The following is an 8,271-nucleotide window of genomic DNA, read 5'->3' as shown; positions in this document are numbered from 1 at the left end:
CACACATCACCAATCATCAAGAAATGCATCGTGTAAAGAATATGCCTCCAAAAAGATATGCTCACCTAATCAACACCTGATGGTTATCCATCTTCTACCTCCATACCCCCAAAACACCTATTTTCGTCAATTCCAATAATGGTTGTCAATTCCAAATTCATGCTGTCAATTCTTAATGGTAATCATCAATTCTAAATATAGGGTTAGGGTGGGTGTGCCAAAGGTAAGGGACTGGGTACCCCACCTTTAATTGGTCACCCGGTCATAGGGTAACCGACACTCATCAAGCTTTCTATCACAACTCTATGGTTTCTCTCATAGTTGGGCGAAAGTATTGACGGAGGTTCGTGGAATTAGGGCCCCACGTGGCTAAATAAGAGAGTCCGCCAATTCCAAATTTTGAAGCACTAGGAAGACTTTAACTTCCTTTAAGAGGATTGAGCTTGACTTGGGAGACTTTACTCCCAAGCTTGGAACAACATAACTTGGAAGACATTACTTTCAAGTTTGGAAGACTTTACTTCTAAAATGAAATAGTGGGAGTGTCAAAGCTTGAAGCTTGTATTCACTCATCTACTTCCCATATAACAAGCTTTTATGCTTATTTTAAGAAAAGGTAGGAAGTAGTTACTACCTTTCCGTTAATTGATTGAACAAGGGTGCCATAGCTTTTGGCTATGGGTTGTGTTGTCTAGCAACACTAGCACGAAGTCATTGCTCCTAAAAAGGATAGCACTTTGTGAAGCTCGGTGGCTCCTCCTCCCACGGTATGATACATCGGTTGAAACATCATGAAATGATGAGACAACTAATGTCAATATAAAATGGTGTAGATTAGGAAGTCTCCTACACCAAGTAAAATGAAATTCGGGAGACTTAACTCCCTACAATGGATGGACTCGATTCATCCGGAAGTGTTAAAGCACAAAGCTTTAAACACTTGGTTTTGTTGCACATGCATGAAAGACTTTAACTTTCAAGCACAAGTTTGATTTTTTTTCTCAAGATTTATCCTTTTCGCACAAAATCATATGAAAAGTGAAAGACTTTACTTTCACTTTGTGAATTGCAAGTATGAAACAAAAGGAAGACTTTACTTCCATAAGTTTTGAAAAACAAGGAAAAGACTTTACTTTTCCCAAAAACTTTAAAAATTTTACAAGTTTTAACCATTTTAGTGTTTATGATATGAATTAGTGTAATAGTTAAAAACTTGTTCCAAAAATTGTTCGACAATGCAAGCTTAAAACATTATATTGTATGTGATACGTTTACCCGAAAAAGTTCAAAATGGCCCGATATTTTAACTCTCCCTTACATTTAGTGTATGCAATGCCCTCATTGCATTAAAACGATAGTATAAGTGAAAATGAGGGACATTTTGAAATAGAAAAGATGAGAGAAAAGAAAGTAAAAACCGGCTAAGATCAAACGATCTTTGTTGTTACTATTCGAGAAACTTAATCACCAAAGTCGCTTGTATGTCGTTGTACCAATTCTCGAGCCAAAAGAAGGAGCCAAGTGTATATGGCATTCCCTACAATTGAAGTAGGCTCACGGGCCATACTCGAGGGAGTATGCGCGCCCACAATAAAATCATAAAGCTCCATAGATATCAACAAATTCATACAAACATCCATAAACAAAATTATATACTCAACTAACTACTCAATCAACACGATCACATTCAAAAGATAATCTCTATGCTTCAACAAACAAGCATAATATAGTAATGATCATTATCACACATGCATAATCCAATGAATCAATCAACACACAAACTATCATCATATGCATAATTAACAATAAATATAAACATTACAAACCTAAATAGTGTCGAATTATTACATGCCAAATTCAAATTCAAATTGTTTTATCCAGGAATCACGTGCCCTCCAGATTCAAATTCCTAACATCGCTACCAATAATCGAACACAAATTATATTGTTTTCATCACCCAAACGAATCATCATGACCATCAACAAGTTGTTCAAAAACTCCCAAACTATCCGCCCACGATTATTACATGCCAAATATTTAAATATAAGTTTCATAATTCAACGATCACAAGCATTAACTAAACCATCAATAAAGAGAGCGAGAGCATAACAATAAAAGTTACCACCAACTATATCCTCCGTAGTACGAGCTTCCGGATTGGTCCGGGTTGGGATAATCCTTGTAATTGTGTGGTCTATTCCACTCGTTTTGCTCTTGATTTTGTTGTTGTTGTCTCAACCGCTCGAAATGCTCAAATTCCTCGACTCTCCTATAGGATTCATTGTGGTCATAGTCAATTAAAGGTTGGCTTCTTGGGTGCTCAAAATCATACGGGTTATAGGCAAGAGTAAAAGGCATAGGGGCATTCAGGTCCGTGTGGCTTAATTGGTTACAATGGACTTGGCGTTGAGATACTGCACGGAGGCCCAAAAAGTGGTAACGCGCCTTGTATTCTTGGTTGCCTTAATTAATATTGATTTGACTTAATTGATTTGCAATCCAAGCTTGGTCATACCCTCCCGGGACACTACTACCTTGCCCTCCGCTACTCGATCCTATATTACCCGTTTTGTAACCGTGCATCACCCTCTCCTCTTCTTCAGCCTCATTCTCTTCCTCTATATTAATATTTCCTAAATCAAACCATCTCCTCATATTGTTGTATTGATCACGCTTAAGAATTTTACCTCCCTTGAAATCCACATACCCAAATTTAGCCATTTCATTAGCCGTATACCCCGAGATGTCAATCCCTAAATGGTTCGCTATCCTAGTCACAAACACACCACCTACTGTGCCTTTCTTCCCATTAGTCCCAGTCTTACCAAAAAGATAGTCAGCTATAACGTGCGGGATATGGACGTGTTCTTTGTTAAGGATTTGATCAGTGAGCCAAATGTCCAAATAGGACATTTTCTCATTGCTGTGAAAATGGTAATTAACCGTGTTAGCAATGAATCGGCCTATGATCTGAAGGTGAATTGTCCTTAAGGTGTTGGCAATGGTTTTCCCTGGGCTAAAAGCTCCGTCGCTCATTTGGTGCCAAGCCACAGGAAAGTTAAACTCTCTAGTGTTGGTAGTGGGAATTTTGCATGACAAAAGATAATCCCAAAGGATGATGGCTTTATTCCTAAATTCGATGTATATCCCTAGGGCCTTGACGAATTGAAGCATACTCATGCTTCGTTGTTGCCCGCCCAAGTAAAAAGTCATGTAATCTGGGTTATCAATTGCGTCTACCCTAAAGTTGACAATTAGGGTGGAGGTGAACTCTAGGGTTAGGACAATATACACAGGCTCATTTAACTTGAAGATTGGAACCCAAGGATTAAGTGACAAATTCCCATATGTAACCTTAAAAAGGTCCTCAACCTCATCGCTCATACCAGCTTCATCAAGAAGAGACCAGTCAATATACTTTTCAGGGTATAATTTGTCTTTGAGCCTAAGTTCTAGACCCGATCTAAAACCTTCGTTCATCAAAATCTGTTGTAAACAGGGGTCTGCCGAAAGTCTCTGGATGTCCTCCGGGATTGTTGGTACTTCTTCTTCTTCAACTTCTTGTTGAGCTACAGGTCTTTTTCCCTACCCTTGAATCCAATGCTCTTTTGGCATTTTGACCCACTTCCTGATGTCCCATGTGATCTCGGGGGTTCATTAGTCTACAAGACAAAACAAACAATAGCAACATTGTGGAGGGATATATGTTAGCACATAAACAATTAGCCTTTTAACTTTTACCATTATCACCAAGTTGATTCCAATAATTCACAACAAGTTTAATCATGCAACTCATGTCAACATTTAGCATACATGACTAAAACATGTGCAATTATCATTGTAAAGCATGAAATCAAACAAGGATAAACTTCATGGCACAATCTCAAATTCATTTAAAAGGTTGCAAAGTTTAGCTCATGCAATGAATGTAAAATCATAAGTAGAATTACAAGCTAAGCATACATTGTCATCAATCATTAAGTTTCACTCGGTCAAACATGGTCACATGAACTAATTGCACAAAGTCAACCCTAGTCAAAGTCTAATTCATTCAAATTTTTGGCTAAGACAAAGAGCATTCATCAAATTATAGCAATTCTTCATGTTATAATATAAATAAGCTGCAAACAAATACATCATCACTAATCACATGCTCAGATTGGTCAAACCAAGTCAAACTTCAAACTTATGAACCCTAATTTGTAAATTCAAGTCATACAAGCATGAAAGATGGATTCAAAGCAAGATAATCATGGCAACCTATCAATTAAGCATTAATAACATCAATTAACACTCCAATTTGGCTCAGAATTAAAAACTCACAAATTGGATGAACCCTAGAAATTCAAAGTTGAAATCAATGTAACTAATCATGCAAATCATGTTAATAAACATCAATGTAGTCTAGATTCATCAACAATTTGACCATTAACATCATTAATCAAGCATAATCTACAAATTAAGCATAAAGAGAAAAATAGTAAAAATCATAAGAATCATGTTAAAGAACGAATTAAAATGATGGCTTCTTACTTTTCCCATGTTGAATGATAAAGATTTGTAAGAAACTAGATGAAATTTGAAGTTTAGGGTTGATTAGGGATGAGATAGCGCAGCACTTGGAGAGGAAAATTGAGTTGGGTGTGAAAAAGTGATGTTTTGGTCGTGCAGATTTCTTAAATAACCAGGTGCAAGAGCGCCGCTTTTGAAGCAGGAGCGCCGCTCCTTGTAAAAGGAAAGCGTCGCTCTTGGAAGAAAAGCGTCACTCTAGGCGAAATAAAAGCGCCGCTTTTGAAAACAAAAGCGCTGTTCTTAGCTACTGTCTATTTTTGGTCCCAAAACACAGGTTAAAGCATCGCTCTTTAAACAGAAGTGTCGCTCTTGAAGATCAAAAACGTCGCTTCTAGAACAAAAGCGCTGCTTTTTTACCTGATTGCAGTTTTTCCAATTTAAAGTCCACTTTGACCTATTCACAAACTATTTTTGGCGTTTTACTGTGTTACCCATATGCATGAAATGCGAAAACATAAAAATGCAACTAAGAAAGGAATATCATACAATTCTAATGAAATGCAATGAAAAGAAAATCTATATACATAATTGCGAAAAGTTTTTAACGAGTCTATACCCGACTCCCCTCCCCTTTAGACTTCAACTAATCCCGGGGTGGTAAACTTCACTTCCCTTTGAACTAAGGGAAACATTTTCATTTCCGCTACCACTTAACATTGACATTAACCATTCATTCATTACTTTGGTTTCATTGATTAACTCTTTAAGTTTTACTTTTTCACGTTTTGACAAGTTTGACATTAGGCGTTTTCTCAAATGTTCGTCCTTTGTGGATGAAGCCCGATGCACCCGCCCAAATAATTTTCTCATGGACTTGTCAACAACTTCATTTTGATCTTTGGGTTTACCTTGAGTTCCCTTGGTCAATCCCACGCCGCCTTTAGTTGGTGAACTAACTTGCTTTGTGCTTGTGATGCATTGCATACTAGCAATAACTTGTGGTATGGTCAATGGTATTGATGATGCTTTAACACGTTTGGTTCGTATGCTCATGCATTTCCCTTTGTCCCCAAGAGTCAATTTTCCGGTTCTAAAGTCAAAGAAAGAATCCGCGGTTGCTAAAAATGGCCTTCCCAAAACAAGGGGTACAACCGGATCTTCCTTTATATCGACAATGACAAAATCAATTGGAAATTCCATATCCCCCACCTTAACAATTAAGTCCTCGGCAATCCCAACACTAGAGCTAATTGATTGATCAATTAATTTCACTCCCATTGTAGTGGGTGAAAGGTCACCTAGGCCTAACCTTTTGTAAACGGATTAGGGCATGAAGTTGATACTTGCCCCCCGAATCGGCTAAAGATGTAAGCATTTCTGACCTGTTCACATTACATGGGATAAGGAAAGGTCCGGGATCACCCATTTTTGGTGGTAGGTTGCATTTTTTTAAAATCCCATCACACTCCTTTTTCAAGAAAGCGGTGGATGCTAGTTCAACATCTCCCTTTTTGGCCATGAGTGTCTTCAAAAATTTCCCATAATTAGGCATATTCTCAAGCACCTCCACCAAGGGGAGTTTAACATAAATGTTCTCATTATCGGTTAAAGTTAAATTACAATCCATATCATTCAGAGATGTAGGAGGTAATGGTTAAGGATGTGAGACCGGTGTCTTATTTTTCTCCTCGGTTGATGTAGCAAGAACCTCGACCTCGTTCTTGTGCTCCTTTGTATTCAATAAAGTTTCGAACTTTTTCTCTTTCTCAACCTTTCCTAATTTAATTCGCTCAAATTCACCCTTTTGTTCCTTGCATGTCGACTCGATAGCTACCATAGACATTACACTTTTAACTTGATATGGAATAAACATTGCATCGTCCGAATCCTCCAAAAACTTGAATACCCCATAATCTATCGTATCAATTTCCAATGCTTTATCGAAATCAAACATGTCCCCTTCAACGTCGAACGTGAAAACTTGAGGATATTCGGTTTGATCCTCTTCGGTTGGAGCATAAGTATTGTTTGAATTTGATGAACTCGCTTGATTCTGGGTTGGATTGGTAGTGTTGCTCTCAATAGGAATGACTCTCGTGTTATTGTTGTTTTAGTTTTTGTTGTTGATGTAATTGTTGATTGGGTTAACTTGACTGTTTGAAGGTAAAGTTCCTTGTGCTCTTTCGGCAACTTGATTTGAAAGTCTCCCAATGGTGCTCTCAAGGTTTTGGAATGAGGATTGTTGGTTTCATATTTGTTGCTTCAAAAGTTCATTCTCTTTTGTTAGGAAAGCTTCGGTTGATTCTACTTTCTTGATGTAGTTTTGCATGATTTCTTCTAAACTTTTCGAAGGTTGAGATTGTTGAATGTTTTGTTGAGGTTGTTGATTGTAACCTTGGTTATTTTGTGGTTGACTATAACCTTGGTTGTTTTGATAATTCGAATTGGCTTGGTTGTTAAAAGGTTGATGGTTGTAAGGTTGCTAGTTTTGGTATTGAAAGTTGTTATTTCGGTTTTGGTTGTAGTTGTTGTTGTAACCTTAGTTTCGGTTTTGGTTTGTGAATTCGGGTGGTGTATTGGTTTGGGTGTTGAATGACACTTGTTTTTTATTAGGATTGTAGTAGCCTTGGTTCAATGTTCCTCCCCGTTGATAGTTTTGATTACTCACGTAGTTCACATGAGCATCCGAATTCATGGGAATGTCATCTAGATCAACATGATTGCATTGAGTAATTTGAGGACAATTCTTTGTGAGATGTGGACCCTCGCATCATTGAAAACCCACTTGCATTACGTCTATCATTTGTTGAATCTTTTTCAACTCTTTCCCATACGTTTGAAATTGATTGTTCAAGCTTGCAAGCGTCACTTGCGTATTATCACTCTCAATTTGTGCTACACTTTTCCTTGTCAAATCTCGCGGTGAAGGTGCCCATTCGTATGTGTTAACCGAGATGTCTTCGAATAAGATTTCAGCCGCATTTGGTGATTTGTACATAAATACCCCACCGGATGAATAATCAAGATATTGCTTCAACCTCGGTAAAATGTGTTGATGTACTCCTTTTTCTTTAAACCGTGCGGTGGGCAAGCTCTTAACATTTTCTTGAATCGTACCCATGCATCATACAAAGATTCATCAACCCGTTGGGTGAACCCATTAATCTCCATTGGAAGTCGCTCTACTTTTGACAGTGGAAAGAAGTGATTGATAAACTCGTTGGTTAAATCTTGAAAAGTTCTTATGGAATCGGATGGTAAGCTCCTTAACCAAATCTTCGCTTCCCCTTAAAGTGTAAAGGGTAATGCACTTAACTTAATAGCGTCATCGATGACATCTTTGTATTTGTAGATATCACAAAGATCATTAAAGTGTTGGATGTGTTCGAACGAATTTTCGTCTAGCATCCCTTGAAAGTATGTATCTTTGATCAATGTGAAAAACTTACCCTCAATCTTCCAATTTTCCGCTTCGATTGGTGCTATCATTGTTAGTGCAACTAATCTAGCGTTCCACATATGTGTGTCGTTCAGATCATTCAATAACTCTTGATTAACCGGTGGACCATGGTTTGTCGGATTACCCTCTTCATTGAGAATCGATTGACCGTTAGGATCCATGTCTTCTAAACAAAATGGCAAAGCTTCGAAATTTTTCCTTAATACCCTTTCTTCTCTACGATTATAAACCCCGTGCACGTGTTTTTCCGGATCGGAGAATGGATGTGTGAACTCTTTATCCTTGTGAGACCTTGTTTT

At 37.8% G+C, this 8,271-nt stretch overlaps 1 non-coding gene across 1 annotated transcript; it reads left to right on the top strand.

Annotated features, from left to right (window-relative positions):
* The first annotated feature begins 7,585 nt into the window (after positions 1-7,585).
* On the top strand, positions 7,586-7,692 carry LOC139894896 (small nucleolar RNA R71). The gene has a single exon (XR_011775374.1). It is a non-coding gene; the product is annotated as a small nucleolar RNA R71 (small nucleolar RNA).
* The last annotated feature ends 579 nt before the right edge of the window (positions 7,693-8,271 follow it).

Source organism: Rutidosis leptorrhynchoides, chromosome 2 (genome assembly GCF_046630445.1).
Source record: "Rutidosis leptorrhynchoides isolate AG116_Rl617_1_P2 chromosome 2, CSIRO_AGI_Rlap_v1, whole genome shotgun sequence".
Classification (NCBI taxonomy): Eukaryota; Viridiplantae; Streptophyta; class Magnoliopsida; order Asterales; family Asteraceae; genus Rutidosis; species Rutidosis leptorrhynchoides.
The sequence above is the reverse complement of the archived record's forward strand: the minus strand, read 5'-3'. Positions and strand labels throughout refer to the sequence as shown.